Raw genomic sequence first — 17,273 nt, 5'->3', positions numbered from 1 at the left:
GATCTCACTCCGGTGCCAAAACTCCTCCAGTCGCGTCTGGGTTCACTCCCGCTGCGCCTCTTCCCTCAACAACAAACGCTTCAAGTCTCCTCCGCCGCTGCAGAGGCGTCAAAGCGAGAGATAATATGCCTCTGCCACGGCATTTCTGTCGATGAGGGTCCGGGAGAAGTTTGTCGCTGCGGGTTTCGAGGAGATTGTTTTAAAGGTGGAAAAAAAACAACGCGTCGGACCTTTTTACTACAACAGCAGCTGCTCGGGACAGACCTCACTTCAGCGCGCGCATGGTAGGTAGGCTGCCACTGTTGCACAATCCCCGTGTACTTGTGCGATATGGGAACGGTGTGATAAACTAAGAAAGCAGATTTATTATTATTGTTGTGTTTTTGTGTGTGGAAAATTTGCAAATGCACACAATTTGAAAGATATTCTGTAGGCTCCTATAATAGACTTCCCAAGTGCATAGGCTCATTGGTCATACTAATTGTTCACTTCAAGAGGAGAAGTAGAATATTTACTGTTTTATCTTAGTTTGCTGGACTTCTCAACTTGATATTTGTACAGTTTCAAGATTGGACTAGAAAGTCTCTGTCTGCTCGTGCACTTTTGTAGATGTGCAGTGCTGTATGGTGAGTTCATGGTCCCTGTAAACAAAGTTGGATAAGCAAAGCAAAAGCCATGTGAAGGTTAAACTTGCCACTCTTCTGACATTTTTAGGGGCTTCCCCCTCACTCTTTCTCCTTGAGCTTGTTTTGAGCTCGATCTTATCATTGGCATCAGACGTGACAGGTTCAGTGGCTCAGACATAACAGCACACCTCTTTGTGGGCCCATTTCCTCTCCTTCAAACTCACCCTAAATCAACACACACACACACCAGTTCTTATCATGTGCCCACACTATATCATTCACGCGTCCCCAAAGACATGTTTGGCTTTTATCTCAAACATATATTGTACATTCCGGAGTAATGAGAGCTTTGGAGGCTGTGGTTGACACTCAAATTGTCTGTCACTTGAGTGCAGTGTTGAAAAATATCATGGGAGCATTTTAAGCATACATTTACTCTGTGAAATTATATTATTTGATATGGTAGGGGTTATGATAGAAGACGTTTCCCGGTATATTTTTTTGTTTTTTTATGCTCTATAGTTGCTTAATCCTAATCAAATCGCAATTTAAATGCAATTTGCAAACCACAAAGATGGCAATTATTTAGGCTGTACAGTTGCAATACCCTTTGAAGACAACAGTGAACCCTGTTTTCATGGGGTCTTTTACTTAAAGTGATATTCTGTAAGTTTGCAAAGTGAGGAGAAGTAGATTGAAATTTCAAAATAAACAATAAAATTCCTCTCCTCTTTAACCAGAAAGCCCTTCTTAGTTTGCAAAATGAGGAGAGCTGGAACAGAATCTTTAAATGTGAACAATCAAGCTCCTCCCCCTCCCCTCCTGATTGGACCAGACACACTGGTTCACTGGAAAGGCTCGTCTCATTGGTCAACACGGGAGGATACTATGCTCTGATTAGTTGCTGAGATACAGGACAAAAAATAGTATATACATATCATGACTTACTTTACATCAAAATGCAAGACTAGGTGGTCAAGTGTGCACATTTTATAAAATTTGTAGAACATTTAGACTTCCAGACTATCACTTTAAAACCTGCTAACTCTGTAGTTTAGACCTCTACAAACATGCCCTTAAATGCTTGTAGTTATTCTTTGTCTTCTCTCAAATGTTTATGTACTTAGACTCGTCCACTAGTGAACTGGATCTTGATATGAAGCATAATCGCAAATCAAAGTCAAGGCTTCCATAATTTACTATGCACTTATGCAGGTCTTCTTTGCCGGCACATTGGGGTTTACATTTCTGTATCAAAGCATCTGTATATTTTTTCTTTCAACACTTGATCTTAAGTTTCCATGCTTTGTGCGTTAACAATGCTCCAGTGATCAAAAGCGTCTGTAATGTGGAAGCTTGACACAATCAGTCTTGTGATCACAGTGGTCTAGGACAGAGGTGTGGGGTAGCGTTTTGAGTTGGCACTTCTATAGCTGAAAGGCAAAAAAAAGCTGGGGAAGTTTTTAGAGAAAGTTCAACGAGACTCTACAGCCCTAATTCAAAACAAATGCTTGGCAACCCGTAACAATAGAGGCTCAACAAATCATCTTCTTAGCAAGCTGAGGTTTTCATGATGATTTTGCATCACTTGCATTCTTGGCTGCTGGCATTTATCTGGGCGCAAATAAATGCACTGTTTAAACATTTGCTAAATGGACGCAGTTGGATGTTTCAATGCACTGACGAATGGACTGTGGCCTTCCACATCATATACAGTGCTTCTATTTATGGCCCATGATTAAATAAGTTTGGACACCCCTGGGCTAGGACTAGAGTACACAATTAAGCAAACATTTGGTGATTGAATTAGCTCACAAGTAGCTACATGCACGCAACAGCAGTTTTAGTATCTTACTTTTTTAACTTTAAGACTTCTCAATGAATTGCAAATGCAGATAAATGGAAATCACAATATGAAAGGTAGTGTTTACCAAATCAAACACAGCAATCATTTCTTTGCAAATAGGAAAATATCCTGACCAAATATAGCGTTATTACTCAAACCTGCTAAGTCTGAAAAGCATGGGATTTTTGTGTTAGATTATTAGTTTAATTTTTAGTCGATTCTCATGTTAGTGCTTGCAGTGACTGTTTGCTTTAAAGGAACAGGCCACCGTTTTTCCATACTGAGATATGTTCTTACCTGAGCTTAGACAAGTTGATACGTACCTGTCTGGTTTTTGTGCATGCCCGTGGAAAAGCTTTGTAGCTTCCAACGTCACCCCCGTTTGGAGCCATAGGAATACATTGGGAGAGGCTTAATGCTAACAACAGGTACGATACAGGTACGGCATCAACTCGTCTAAGCTCAGGTAAAAACATATCTCAGTATGTAAAAATGGTGGCCGGTTCCTTTAAGAAAGCTAAATCTAATCGAGATACTTGTCTGAAAAAACACATTCGAGTATGTATTTTCAGCCCTAATTGACGTTAAGTCTTAATTAACCGCATGTCTAACAGATGTGCCGAGCTGTGCCGAAAACCCCCAGGAGTGCTCATTTAGGTGATGAGGATATAAAAAGCAACTCATTTATTTTAGCAGAGCGCTAACTCATGTGCAAACAAAAGACAAAGAAACAACGATGACATGACAAAAGAGAACAAACACAGGGTGAGCAATGCTTTCATCCATAGACACTATACAAATAACTGTGAATGATATGATGATGCCCATGAAATAACCATATTACTTTACTTATTGAAACCTACATTCTCAAGCTGGATTGCGTATTATTTAACACATGCACCAACTGGATGCTTTGACTTTGATTTTAAGCATGAAAAAGAAAACTTGGATGCAAAGCGAACAAACATGGCATCAGTCGTTTAGTTTTTCTCGAGGCTCGTCATCTCCTGCTAAAATCCTAGTCTCGGTAATATTTTCTGACATCCCATTGTGCTGCTGTGCCTTTGAAGCGGGTGACGGCAGAATGAGATGTGCGCCACTTCCCGGCACTTAATGACAAACTGTAGCAAAACAATAGAAACCTGTCTCGGATTTGTTTCGGCCTCCATGTGCAGAAAGACGATGAAAGGCTATTGACCATTTACTTTTTGAACTGTAGTCTCTCTGATTATGAGTGTGTGGAGAAGTAATGTGTTGTGCCGTAGCATCAAACATGTAAGAATAAGCAATATTAGGGTTGCAAAGGGGCGGAAAATACCCAATGCATTTCCGGACATATTCCTGAAACTTTTACTGGGAACTGTATACAATTGGTGAGCTATTTTCTGCCCACTGATTATGTTTTTAAATCATTAAACAAGCATGATGTCATACCTCGACACTCCATATCGTTATGTCAAAGCATAATACAACTTTTCTAAACCTACTTTCTGCTTAATTCTCTTTCTAATGAATGGTGGGGCAAATGGCAAGTTTTTATATTATGTTTTTGTTTTATTACACTGTCATTGGTTAAATTCAACTGTCTCTAATTCAGATCTTGACAGACGCTGATCATGACTGTACGAGGAGTGGATGGAGCCCGAGTCTGACACACAGAGCAGCTAAATTATCAAACAATATAATTATCAAACAATATAATACTGCACACACTTGATGAATGTATATAAGATGGATAAAAACATGGAATTACTCTGTTCCAAAAGCTCTTCTTTGTATTGGCCACAATTTCAAACACTGTCCTTTCAATCTTCTTCTGCTGTGTGCAATCTTCTGTTGTGTTAATTCCCTATATGTGCCTGTTAATTCTCATAAATGCCTGTTAATGTCCTTGGGAAATTTACAAAGCCCCAATAATAACCATGCAGATGTACATATTTGCAATGTCTTTTGACTTGTTACTTTGTTTTGAGGTCTTTCACCAAGTTCTTTTGACTGTATGTATTGATGCCTACCATTAATTTAATCTTCATTATAAATTAAAATACTCTAAGCTGCACACTTTTAAAAACAATTTCAAAACATGGTGCTTAGCATTACATTACTTTTGTCCCAAAGCCCTGGTAAAAAGGATTAGGTTGCTAGGAAGTGAATTTGATGTAAAAACCTATGCCCAATGTAAATTATTTTATGCTAAAGTTACTATGGCTCGATCAAAGGACGAATTGAAAAGTCATGATCAACATATTGTGACTAATTTGTGTCTCTTCACTTGTGGGGCATAAAAGGGGCACAGGTCTAAAACAGGATGTTGTGGGGAGCCTTTTGCAACACACTGAAAGGATCATGAATGTTTGCTGAGAGCTGGAGAACTGTGCGTGTCATTGTTCGCTCAGTGTTTGGGAACAGCTGGCGTCACATCTGCCCCAAAGCCTGTCCCAGGTGCAAATATATGAACTATGATCTTTGACCCCCAATCTCATTTCGGTTGTAAGCCCAGTGTCCTGTTTCTACCTGCAATCATTTTCTCCGCAGGCCTGAATATTTAGCCTTGTCCTCAGAAGAATAGGGATGATAGAAAGTGTTTAGTGGATTTAGAGGCGCTACACTGGATTCCCCCGAGGAGGGATGTTTGGAGTTTGTATTGTCCCAGTTTTAGACGCAGCACAGAAGCCATTTGTCCAAGGTCCGCAACAACTGTCACTTGCAATTTCTCTGTCTGATCCCCGTAATTATCATACAACGCTGAACAAATCCCACTTTAACAAACAATGGAGCCAATGTCTGAGGAGAAATCATAAATATTTACATAAAGATAAACCCAGAAACTACATTTCTTCTGTGTTCTCAGAAACAAACGGATCTGGGACAGTTATTGCGACTAAACCTTCTGAAAACTGAAAATAGAGAATTGCTCAAGGGACAGAATTGCAGCAACACATCCACCAGTTTGCCTCAGGGCAGCGGTGTCTTTACGGTTTAACTGCCACTATACTGTGTGTTGAGTGAGTAAATAAATATTACACCATAGTGGTATTGTTTAACAGTACCCATCCCTATACATGATGATTATTATTAGTACTGCATTATAAGGTCCTTTCCAAATACACTGACATTGAGGGCCTGATCTTCCGCCTGGCGCAACAACAGAGTTGCTCAGGACAAAGTTAGAATCTTGCATAACAACGGTGCGCCACTGCTTTTGCCGGTGGCCCGAGGGTGTCGCTTAGAGAATAAAGGGGTCCACTGAGACTTGGGGCCAGATCTTGTGGTGGTGCACGGAGGGGCGCAGGTTCTTGGTGAATTATTTTCCGAGTGGCAGAGCTATGCACTATTCGCGTCCGCCACTTGTGAGGGGGCGTCACAAGAGAAGGTGACTGCACTGATGGGAGCACCACTGACCTGCATTTCCTCGTTTACTTCACGCTGCCTTGTGTTCTTCCTTAAGCCTTAGGGTCTCACAGGTCAAGCTAAAAACTGTATTTACCCCATCGTGAGCTAAACAATGTTCATGTGTCAGGGAAAAAGAGCTACAGCGTCTGTGAACGTGAAACAAAACAAATGCACATGTTCACCCCCCACTCCCCCACAACCACTCTCCCGGTCGGGGAGTCGATCTGGTTGGAGGAAAATGGGTGTCTCCACCCACTTAACTGCGCTAAGTCTGGAGTGGAAAGATTACAATGTGCGTTCCTAGTGGGTGCAAAATGCTACGTTATCGTCTGCGTTTTGAGACACAAGATCAGGCCCTTGGTGTGCTACAAACAAAGCTGACTGTAACACGCGCTTGCTGCTTCCTCTTTGCTTTCCTCGTCTTTACATTAACATGGGGCGCGCAGCCTTGTGCATCTTCTTAAGTGTTCACAGGACAAACTACAAACTGTTCGTCCCACTGTGAGTTAAACACTGTCCATGTCCCGAATAAATCGATGGTCCCACTCTAACCGCAGTACTAAAGAGTGTAGGGCAAACTCCACACTGCAGAAACGGGATGAAACTGTAGCAGAAAAGTCTGGTACGGTCTGTAGGAGGTAAAGCTTGGGGAGGGACCACTACTGTGCATAGCATTGCCATGGGAGTCTGTCCACCTACTTACTGCTCCAGGTATTAAGCTGAAGATTTCTCATAGTCTAGCCTACAGTCTGCGTTCCGAAACACAAGATTGGGCCAAACTGCTTTGACAAAATGCTAAACGTTATCTGTACTGACCTGGTAGCGGCACTTGTAAACATATGTCCTTGCATATCTCTCTTTGTTTAAAGGTAGATGTGTAAGCGTTGAGTCATCAGTTGTTATTGTGGGATGCAGTAGAGCTGTTGGTCCTGGCTCCTGCAGCTGTGTCGTCATGGTGATTATTACATCCACAGCTGTCGAGAGGCCCATGTGAGCGTAGAGTTCAGGCCTAAAGCCACTCGGACTCCCACATCCTCCTGTGTTTACCCCGACCTCACGCACTTCTGCATAATCACCGTCTCACTCTCGAGCCCCACTCGTCACTGCCACATTGTCTCAAAATAGCTGTGTTTTTTTATAGTTGTGCTGCTCAAAACTGCACCGTAAGAAAGCTTAATTTATTATACTTAGGTTCTAGAGTTTACATTTTAAACCTTGTTGATGTATTTGTGTCAGTGCTGTATTAACTTGATATCAATCACATTCAGTAGTATTATAAGTGTAGTGAATACAATTTATGGAGAAGGCTTATTTGACTCATTACTGGTCTAACTATGTGTGATTTTTATTAGAAACCACATTATTAGAAAAATGTTTTACTATTCCGTTTTGTGTAATATTTTTTACAATGTGTTTCATATCCATTTCATTGCTTCATTGAACTAAAACATTTGGGCGTCTACACTTAACTGTTCAAACTTTGGTCCAGCTCATTTCCACAAAATTAAATATGATTTTCCACAGCTGTAATGTGCTGTATTGCTTGAATTATAGTATTGCTTTTTGTACCTTATTGGTGATCCGATGCAGTGCTTTTCTATGCGTACGTACAGTTGTCTTCTTTAAAACCCAGTCAGCGGCTTTAACTGTTTGTTTTTAGTTTCACCCTGAGATATGACAGGAGTAAAGGCGAGAACAATGCGAGGAAGTACAACATTACTAGTGTTAGTACTGTACACCCTCTCTTCCGATCATTACAGCAGTGTGACAAACTGTTGTCAACTTGCCCATTGGCACATTCAGTATCTGCACTGGCTGTGTTTTAAAGCTACGTGTGAAAAATGCTGTTAACTAAGAATTGTATTATTTTAGTGTGAATGTTTGGGGGAAAGAAAATAATGATTACATATCCTAAGTGCTGTTTAAACAACTTTGGATCAAGACTTCTTTTAACGTTTTTTATATTAAAAACGATGCAGTAGAATGTAGAGTTCTTCCCAAATATGTGTTTATTTCAATTAAACAAGTAAAACTCTCTTCATTAATGCTTCCCCCCCCTTTTTCATAGTCTCTACTCAAATCTTGCCTGTTTTTTTGCACCAAGAATATGTCCTTTCATTCAAGTCCAGCCATTTCCAAGCAATGGTTTGTTGTCGTAATCGTGAGCTCTTGTGCAATGGTTCTAATGCCATTCACTTTTCTTTCTGTTTCAGACCTGTTTAATAAGTGTCAAAGTGCACCACTCCCCACACTTCACCCGCTGATGTAGCTAGAGCTGCCCTGAGGTGCTAACACATAGCTAGCAATGCGGCTAATCTGGGAAACCTTTCAGCGTTCATTGGCCTGCTCATTATAAACTAATGGAGATTTTAAAAGTTAAAATACTGAAGTTATATTGTTCACATTAAAAGACTAGATGTATTTACCAGTAGTCACTCAACAGCTAACGGAGTTGTTCCACTGCTTTTTTCTCCACTTTTAAGCTAATTTTTGTCAATGGAAAATGTATGCTAACAGCTGCAAACATGGCGGATCTCCATGGTAACTGTGGATTTTCCCTAACTCGATAGCCATGATTAGCATTTAGCCATCAAATATCACACATTTTTAATGATCCAGATGCTTTAAGGCAAGGCAAGGCAACATTATTTACACCACGCATTTTGTATGCAAGGCAACTCAATACGTCTTGTCAATGAATCGATCGCGTTAAGGTGATCAAAGCCTTGTTAAAAATCATTAATGATAATCATAATCAGTTAAGTTTTTACTTTGTGGGGTCGGAAACACATGCAATAGTCATTAAACATTATCACCGTATAATATGAGAAACCATAGAAATTATATAAATGCCAAGAAATGGACATTCTTTTTCATGGGGACTGGCCTCTCCATTCATTTGTAAGGGGATAGAGCAGTCAATTGAAGGATGTCCTGTACATTTGTTGCAGCAAGCTAAGATTGCTAAAGGTATTTGTATGATTTCTATGGACAGACAGTTGAGGGGTGTGGCATGAGTGAACTGTCTCATCAAAGGATCATTTGCATCCGTCATCATTAACTGGATGATGTTTAAGAATTCCTGTTTGATTGAACTAGAATTTGGCACGGTCAACATGATGATCTTTAGGTATTTATAACATTCAAATTAAGTCACCAAGTTTGGTTGGAAACAAGAAATGATCAGTTTTTTCAATTTGATCAGACTTTGCTTGTCGAGAAAGATTGAAATCAAAAGCTCTGTAAGGCTTTGAGAAGTGGTGGTATGCAGGTACTGGAGAGCCGGCTGTCTTCTGGAGGTGCCGGTGAGAAGCTGTGGGTGGTGGGATGGTCCGGTCGTGGGTCGCTGCGTCACAGTCCGTTACATAAGTGCTCCATGGACCGAGGAGGAGGAGAAGTGAAGCCATTAATGCTGAGTGTCATCTCTACAGCCAGCTCACACTTAACAGGCAAAACATGGCGGCAGCTGTTCAAAACGATGCACACAGGTTACCCGTCTGCTGCCATAACATAAGAGGGAATTCACCTTTTTGTTGTGTGCTGTGTATGCACCAAAACAACCATGATTCAGTGAAATTTCCAACATTCTCTTTAGTTATGTTTCTTACAGTATATTTTAACATAAAGCTAAAAGGGCAAAGAAACATCATGTCCTTCTAAATTAAAGTTTGTCTGATAATTAACTTCATGTTCCAGTTTGATGTGTCTCGTATAGTGCTGCAAATTGTCCAGCAAATCCATATTGAACCACATTGTGCCAAACTCTCATATAACGCACCAGTAAACTCGGCCATAGACAGAAAAGAATAAACTTTTTGGTATTGAACGGAACAAGAACAGCTTTGTAGGTTTTACTTTGATAAGTCAACTTTGTCAAAGTTATTACTTATCTTAAAGGGGCTAGATGCAAGTTTGTGATTTTTATACTCACTACTGCCACCTCAGGTCTTATGCATAACTGCAGGTTCTATATTAAGCTCGTGCATGACGGCACTTCGGACCCGAATTAACAACTTTTTGAGTGACAGTGCAGGATTTTAGAGGCAGTTGTGGTGAACAGGTCTGAGCTCATTCTACACATTAGGGCATTGCTGGAACACGTAGGAGGAGGAAAATACTTAATTATAACATTTTTAAACTGGTATAGTCCCTTTAACAACAGATACATGGGAGGGGACTGCAATGTGTTATACAGTAACCTAAGCTAACCTGTCTAGGTGGTGTTCTAGGCAGGTGACCAGGGCTTAATGACAGTGTTTTGTTGTTGGTTCATACCTTTTTTCGGGGGTGTCAATTCTGCCACAGATAAAGCACATATTATGTATCAAAATTTCATTCAAAGCCCTGCAAAAGTATGGAAAATATTTACATTTACACAATAAATGGCAGCAGAGGAAGGCAAAGGGAAGTTCAGCTTCCTGAAAACCTGGTGGAAGGCTGTCCTTCAGTCAGTTGGACCTGGAACGGACTGTGTTTGTGCGTTATCTTCCTCGATGGCCGACACATGTTGCTTCTATGTTTATATTCTATGTTTATTCTTTAAATTTTGATTGATTTTCAATGAAATCATCATAAGAACATATGGGTATTGTTGGCTAGTTGTATGTGATAATGTTACCATCTGTCGGTGACTGAAGAACAAAAAATGAAGATTATGAAGAATAAATCAAATCATTTGGTTGTTTAAGCCAGTGAATGCTTAGGTTGCCGTATTGTCAGCACACATGTACACTGTCATAATACTTACCCATACAACTGACCCTATTCAGTGTATATACAGTAAATGGCTTTGTTTAGCATTTGCGATCATTAAGTTGCTTAGCTCCATAGCTGAAGATTAAATATAGGGCCCTGTGTTTGGATTAGTAACAAATGGGCCACTACCCCATTCCTCACAGAGCTTCAGCTGTAAGTGTGCTTGGCTGTGTGTCTCTGGCAAACAGTCCCATACAAAAGTCCATTTAGCTTTCCTCTCACCGCCTGTGTCCGAATGTGTGTTAAAGCCTACATTTCTGTGAAAGGACCATTTTACCCCCCCAGCAGTAAACATCTCTATTGTCCAAGCGGAAATTTGATTGAATACGTAGTTGAGATTCTTCATTGAAGTTGTCAAATAACAAACCAGTTGTACTTCCCTGTTCTTTAAGCCAGTGTCAGGTACAGCTCTGTGCTCTGGCGGCACTAGAGGAGGCGTGTGTGGACTATTATAGCTGAAGTATATTCTCCTCTCTGTGTCTGTTTGTTGTTGTCAGTTCTGTGCGTGTGCTTTATGGGCCATGTCGTGCCTGAAATAAAGATTTATTGACCTACATGCAAAATTGACTTTTTGAGCTTTTAACCTTGTTAAAACATTGTCCCTCATCAAAAAATTGATAGCGTTCATTACAGCGGCATTGATTTGTTTGCATAGGTTGGCTAACAATTGTTTTGACAATTTCCACTGCTGCCTACAGATTGTGCAAAGGCTTGGCCACTGGGCGGAAGGATTAACCTAATGTGCATGTTTCGGGATGTTCATATTAAAGGCACACTGCGTAACATTTTGGACTAAACTGTTGCCATCACTACAAAACATACTCCCAATAACCAGCTCGATACACAAAATGCTGTTTTTGCAAAGAATGGATTTGGATGAGGACCTAAACTGTTTAAATCTCAAATTCTGCTGACTTGAGTCTCCATGGGGATGAGCTGGAGACGTACCCACTCCCGATAAAGTTGTTTGTACATTTATGACGTGTTTTTCAATGATGATCATAAAATAAATGCTTGTATTTTCAATTTTATTTATTGAGTCAAATTTTACGCGGTGTGGCTTTAAATTGCTATATAAGTTGAGACCATTTACCATTAACCAATTATTTCTAGGTGTTTTTGTATATTGTTTTCTATACAGTAACAATTCATGCAGCTGCAGTGTTTTGTGACCTTTTCGCAGTCATAGGTCAAGGCCTGTGTTATGGCTTAGCTAGAACGACCGTTACCAGATTGAGTCTGTTGAAATACCTAAAATGTTGAGGAACCTTGATTGCTATCTCTGTTTCTACAGTAAACACCTGCTGCACATGCTTGCCTTTGTTTACAGCAGCTCCAAAGACTCACCAACACTGCAGCACATATATACTATACACTTGTCCTCCTGAAATGAACACGAGCTGCCCCGCCCCATTGACTCCTTATTGATTGCAGTTTGCAGGTCAATGCGAGGACTTAAGGTATTGAGAGCGAGGTGTCTTTGAAGCTGCATCTTCAGCAAATGAATAATGTAAGGGAACGGTATTCACAGTCCTGTCCTGTGCCTCATCTGTGCTCAATGCTCTTTCTTTGCCTGTCTTTGTTGTTGAATCTCACTCTGGGAATATCACGTGTGGTTTGAAGCAGCAGGTGAAGGGAGTGGCTCTTAAGCAAACAGTCTGTGTGTTATCAGGCAACGGTCGGTCCGAAAGACAAACAATGGCGTTAGTATTATCTTCTAACGTATTGGCTTTTCAAAGGTGAACTAAATGGTACTGTGCGAAAATCCTTGACACGTTTTTTAAGTTGACTTTGAACTACAAAATGTGATATTTGTATTGGGCAAGACAGGTTATATCTAGCACAAATCATTCACAAAGTCATTCAAAGTGCTTTACAGTGCAAAAGTGGCATCTTACAGAAAATTACTTATTCTTGGAGTGAGTGAAGTTTGCATCTTTGGTTCTTAAAGGAACAGATATTTAGGCATTTGCCTCTTCCCATAACATTAGTGTCCATCCAGAGAGGATAGAGGAGGAGAGAGTTGGAGAGAGGAGTTAATCAGAAACAAGAGTGTTGCATAAAACGCCCGTTATCTCCGTTTCTAGAAAAAAATCTGTGGTTTTGATCAAAACTAGCCTCTGTTTAGCTTAGGAACTCAGGAACTGAAGCACGTAGAATTAAACTGTTTTCACCTACGGACGCTTAGAGTCTCACCTGTCAAATAGCTATAACATAGAATATGCTGTGGTGCTACAAATATTATGAAAAATGCTCTGGATTTTTGGCACTCAACAGCTAAATCCCAAAAACAGTGCAGCACTCAATGTGTTAATTAATGGTAATATGCAATATAGCTTATTTTATTTTAGTATGTTTTAACTTGAACTACCTTGGTAGACACATTCCTCTCAAAATATTAAAATGGCTTCCGTGTCCCATTGCTCAGAAACACATTTGTTTTTGTTTTTATAATTATCTTTGTTTTTCACATCTCACCGTAGCCTTTTGACAGTGGTGTACACTGTACAGTGTGTTGTGTTGGTCACTGAAATCCTGTGGCGTAGCTGTGGTGGTGTGGGAAGCCACTGTCGTCACTCCCATCTGCACTGCTCTGTCAGAGGAGGCTCTGACAGATGGAGCCAGGGCCTTAAGTCACCCACACAATTACAGCACTGACTCTGTGGGCAGTTGGTAACGTAACACATGTCTGTGCAGTGGACCTCGATACTGTGGACTCACTGTTCGAGGCTTAGAGTTTAATTCATTACGAGACGGACTGTCAGACGACTACTCATTCACTAGTTTCATTCACCTTTTTGCAATACAATTCGATAGTGGTATAGTTCGATAATGGTGATGTTCCTAAATCAACAAAACAACAACAATCTGGTTTTGTTTTAGGCTGTGTGTGCAACATATGTCAGATGTTGTCCACTGTGATGTGGATGTTGCATCACCTAACATTGCTTAAAGGCACTGTACGGAGTTTAAACATGTTAAAACTAAGTATTTTCCTCCCCCTACATGTTCCATCGATGTCCTAAGGTGTAAAATGAGCCCAGACCTGTTCACCACAACTGCCTCTAAAATCCTGCACTGTCACTCAAAAAGTTGTTACTTCGGGTCCGAATTGGCGTCAGGCTCAAGCTTAATATAGAAGGTGCAGTTATACATATGACCTGTGGTGGCAGTGGTGAGCATAAAATGGCCAACATGCATCTAGCCCCTTTAAACTTTAACTTATGCAGCTCATAGATTCTGTCCATTGCTTTTTCTTGATAATCCCTGTGTACTGTATGTGTCTTTCTCTATTTGTATGGCAATGTTACAGCTAAATTATAGTCAAAGTGATTTCTTTTTAATCAGCAAATCAATAAGAGGTTTAAAACAGCCCTCTATGTAAAAGTTTTTGACCTGGGACGGAGCTGTTTTGGGCCCAGTCGCTTGTTGTTAACGCGGAAAACCCCCTTCCTCTGAACGTCTGTGCCACCGTGAGTCAGACTTTCCTCCTTCTCGCTGCCTCTATAAACACTCCTCAGTCATCTGTGGATTTCCAACTCTTTGCTGTTTTTCTGCTGATTCAAACAGTCATTTTAAACTGTATTTTTCCTTCAGTTCACAGGAACGGAGGCAGCCGGGAGACTTGTTCATAACGAGCCCGTCCGATGCTTCGCTGACCCGTGACGACCGATGCTTTTGAATAATACAATTCGGGATCTCAAGACCGGCCATCTGTGACAGGTAGGATGGGAGACGAGAAAACATAAAATAAGTTTTAAACCCAAGCTTTAGCTCAAGATTAGGCCTGATAAAGAGCTGGTTTGGATCTGGTGGTACGCAGGCAGCTAAGAATTTTACTTTTTACTTAAAATATGTTATCGCTTCCTGCAGATAAACACTGGTGCTAAAATACAAAGAAACATTATTGGAGTTATAGTTAAAATTATTTGATTTCTCCTCCATTTCATTCATTTTATTAGGTTTAGATTTGAATTAGAATATTTAACTTCTCCTACAGATGAATAAATCACTCTGAAACCAACCGTCAAGTTTAACATTAGACACAATTTTTGCTAAAACATAGTTTGTAGATTGTACCTTTTTTTTCTTTAGTTTGGCCATTTTTATGATGTTTATAGTTTCACTTCCTTATTGGACACCGACAGGAAGTGACATAGAGGAAGATCAACTATTTTAAACTGTTACAGTGCAGCCATGTTAAGTCAATGGGAAATTAATGAGTCAAACTGCTGGAACGTTACCTTCTTCTATGTCACTTCCTGTCAGCAGCTTAACAATTCTAATAAAACTAACTTTTCTGCCCAACCTTTCTTTATTAAAATTGCTGCTTCACTTAAATAAAATGATAATTGTGCAACTGATGAACTTAAATCCTTCTAAAGTCATATTTTCAAAAGCATTAAAATCTGTCATGTGTACTTTAAGCTGTTGTTTAAAGGGACTATACAGAGTTTAAAAATGTTAAAATTATGTATTTTCCTCCCCCTACATGTTCCAGCCATGTCCTAATGTGTAAAATGAGCTCAGACCTGTTCACCACAACTGCCTCTAAAATCCTGCACTGTCACCCAAAAAGGTGTTCATTCGGTTCTGAAGAGATTAATATAGAGACTGCAGTTACATGTAAGACCTGAAGTGGCAGTAGTGAGTATAAAATGACCAACTTGCATCTAGCCCCTTTAAGTTAAAGTGGACATATCATGCAAAATTGACTTTCTTGTGGTTTAAACCATGTTTTAACGTTGTTCCCTGGTCAAAGACATACCTGGAGTAGTATTTCACAACATTCACACAGTTTTGAGTTATCCTTGGACACAGCTGTTAAATACGTTTCTTCTTCTACGGTGTCAGGGCCTCGTTCTGCACTTCCTGATTACAATTACGTTGTTCAAACCCCAAAAGTGTCCTCCACATCTTTAAAGCCCATAGTCCAGCATTATTTTCACCAGCTCTTTCGCCTGCATTTCATTGTTAACGTTCAATTCTAACAGAGACATATTTTCAAATCATAAAACTTAAAATATCAGAGTTTAGACAAGTAGGTTTTTAAGTCTATTCTTAAGCTCCATATGCATAACATGTCCACTTTAAGTTGACTATCCTTGTCCCATTGTAGCAGCACAGATTTATTTTATTGATTTATTGCTCCAAGTGTGTTTGACAGTGTTGTTCGCAATGATAGATACTGACTCCTCCTGGTTGACCTTTTGGACTAAAACATGTTGAATTATGTAGCCTCAAGTTTGGATCGTGAAAAAGAAAATCCTTGTTGCTATGTGGGAGCTCCTGTCTGGTTCTTGAGTGAACAAATTGTAGAGCGTAGTAGACTTGTTTGTGAAAACTGGCTGTCAACAAGAAGCAATGGTTCAAATTCCTAAACGAAAACTGGATCAGCTTGACTTAAATTTCTAGGCCACTGGTTCTCAAATGGGCTAAATTTAGAGACCATTTTTATTCTGACAAAGTTTTCTTTCAACAGAACTTTTTTTTTACACTGAATAATTTCATTGTAACCTTTTACTTGGTCTCTAAAATCTCCATTTTATATACTTAATTGTTTTATTTTTCACTCTTCTGTTCTATTTTATTGACAGAAGTGGCACAACAAAGTCTACTTCCCTGTATTATCAACTAAACTTCCTAATAAAGTTTGCCCAAATACTTTTTACTTTACTATTTACTTGTTTTAGTTAAGCTCAGCTCTTCTGTTTGGTGAGTATTTTTAGCTAGTTTCTCATGCTGTGTAAGCACTATGACCTCATTTGTTTGCACTTACTTGTATAAGGACACAGCATGAGAGTTATCAGCCGATCTTAATCACAGATTCTGTTTTGCTGTAATTCCTGAGCCTGAAGCGTAACCCTAATCTGTTTGGCACAATCTACGCTGAACCAGACTATGGCTAAGTCGGACCTTCGCCAGCCCATGTCACAGGATTTACGACTTGGACTAACTATTTGAATCTCAAATATTCTCCAATTTTATTTTATTTTTGCCCGGATCACTGTAGCGCCAAAGTGAAGTCAGCTGGTTTATGTGAGAGAAGTGAAATTTCCAAAACCTATGGACATTCGGGAACTTCGATCTCAGGTTCCTTGTATGAAATTCCCAGACTGAACTTGCACAACTTGCTCTACTCAACTACACTGAAACAAGCTTTCAACTAGGAGTGTGACAATATATCGATTTTCCGATATCGATACCTTTGATGACGTCAGGCATATTAATGAGTTATGTCATGCATATTAATGAGGCAGCAGTGCTCCACAGATTTCACAGTCAGTAGAGGCCAATAATGATCAAGAATTCAGTCTGACCAGCAGTTTAGTTTGTTTATTTGAGCATCAGATGCATACAGGTATAGTATACATATAACATACAGAATTATTCACAACATAAGAGGTTAGTGCTGCTCAAAGGGAGTAGGAAGAAGTTAGTTCTAACTTATAAGGCCCTATACCTCTCCTTTCAGACTCAGCAAGGGGCAGCACTACAGTTTTAAGCCCCTGGACCAAACACTGTCACACAAATATACAAATATATTACTTTTAATGACAATGTATATAATTATGAAAAAGATTAATTTGGGGTTGATTTATTTCTTTTGAAATAGGTCTGTGGTTTATTTAAATGTAAACACTGACAGATTA

At 39.8% G+C, this 17,273-nt stretch overlaps 1 protein-coding gene across 1 annotated transcript in view; it reads left to right on the top strand.

Annotated features, from left to right (window-relative positions):
- Window positions 1-232: 232 nt before the first annotated feature.
- LOC306978554 (leucine zipper putative tumor suppressor 2 homolog) overlaps window positions 233-17,273 on the top strand; it is a 32,674-nt gene continuing 15,633 nt past the window's right edge. Inside the window, exons 1-2 of the mRNA XM_079577165.1 lie at window positions 233-284; window positions 14,218-14,343. The gene's annotated coding sequence lies outside the window, so the exon portion shown is untranslated. The remainder of the gene's footprint in view (window positions 285-14,217; window positions 14,344-17,273) is intronic.

Source organism: Gobius niger (assembly GCF_951799975.1).
Source record: "Gobius niger genome assembly, chromosome: 19".
Classification (NCBI taxonomy): domain Eukaryota; kingdom Metazoa; phylum Chordata; class Actinopteri; order Gobiiformes; family Gobiidae; genus Gobius; species Gobius niger.
Note: the sequence above shows the minus strand (reverse complement) of the source record. Positions and strands in the feature narration are given on the sequence as shown.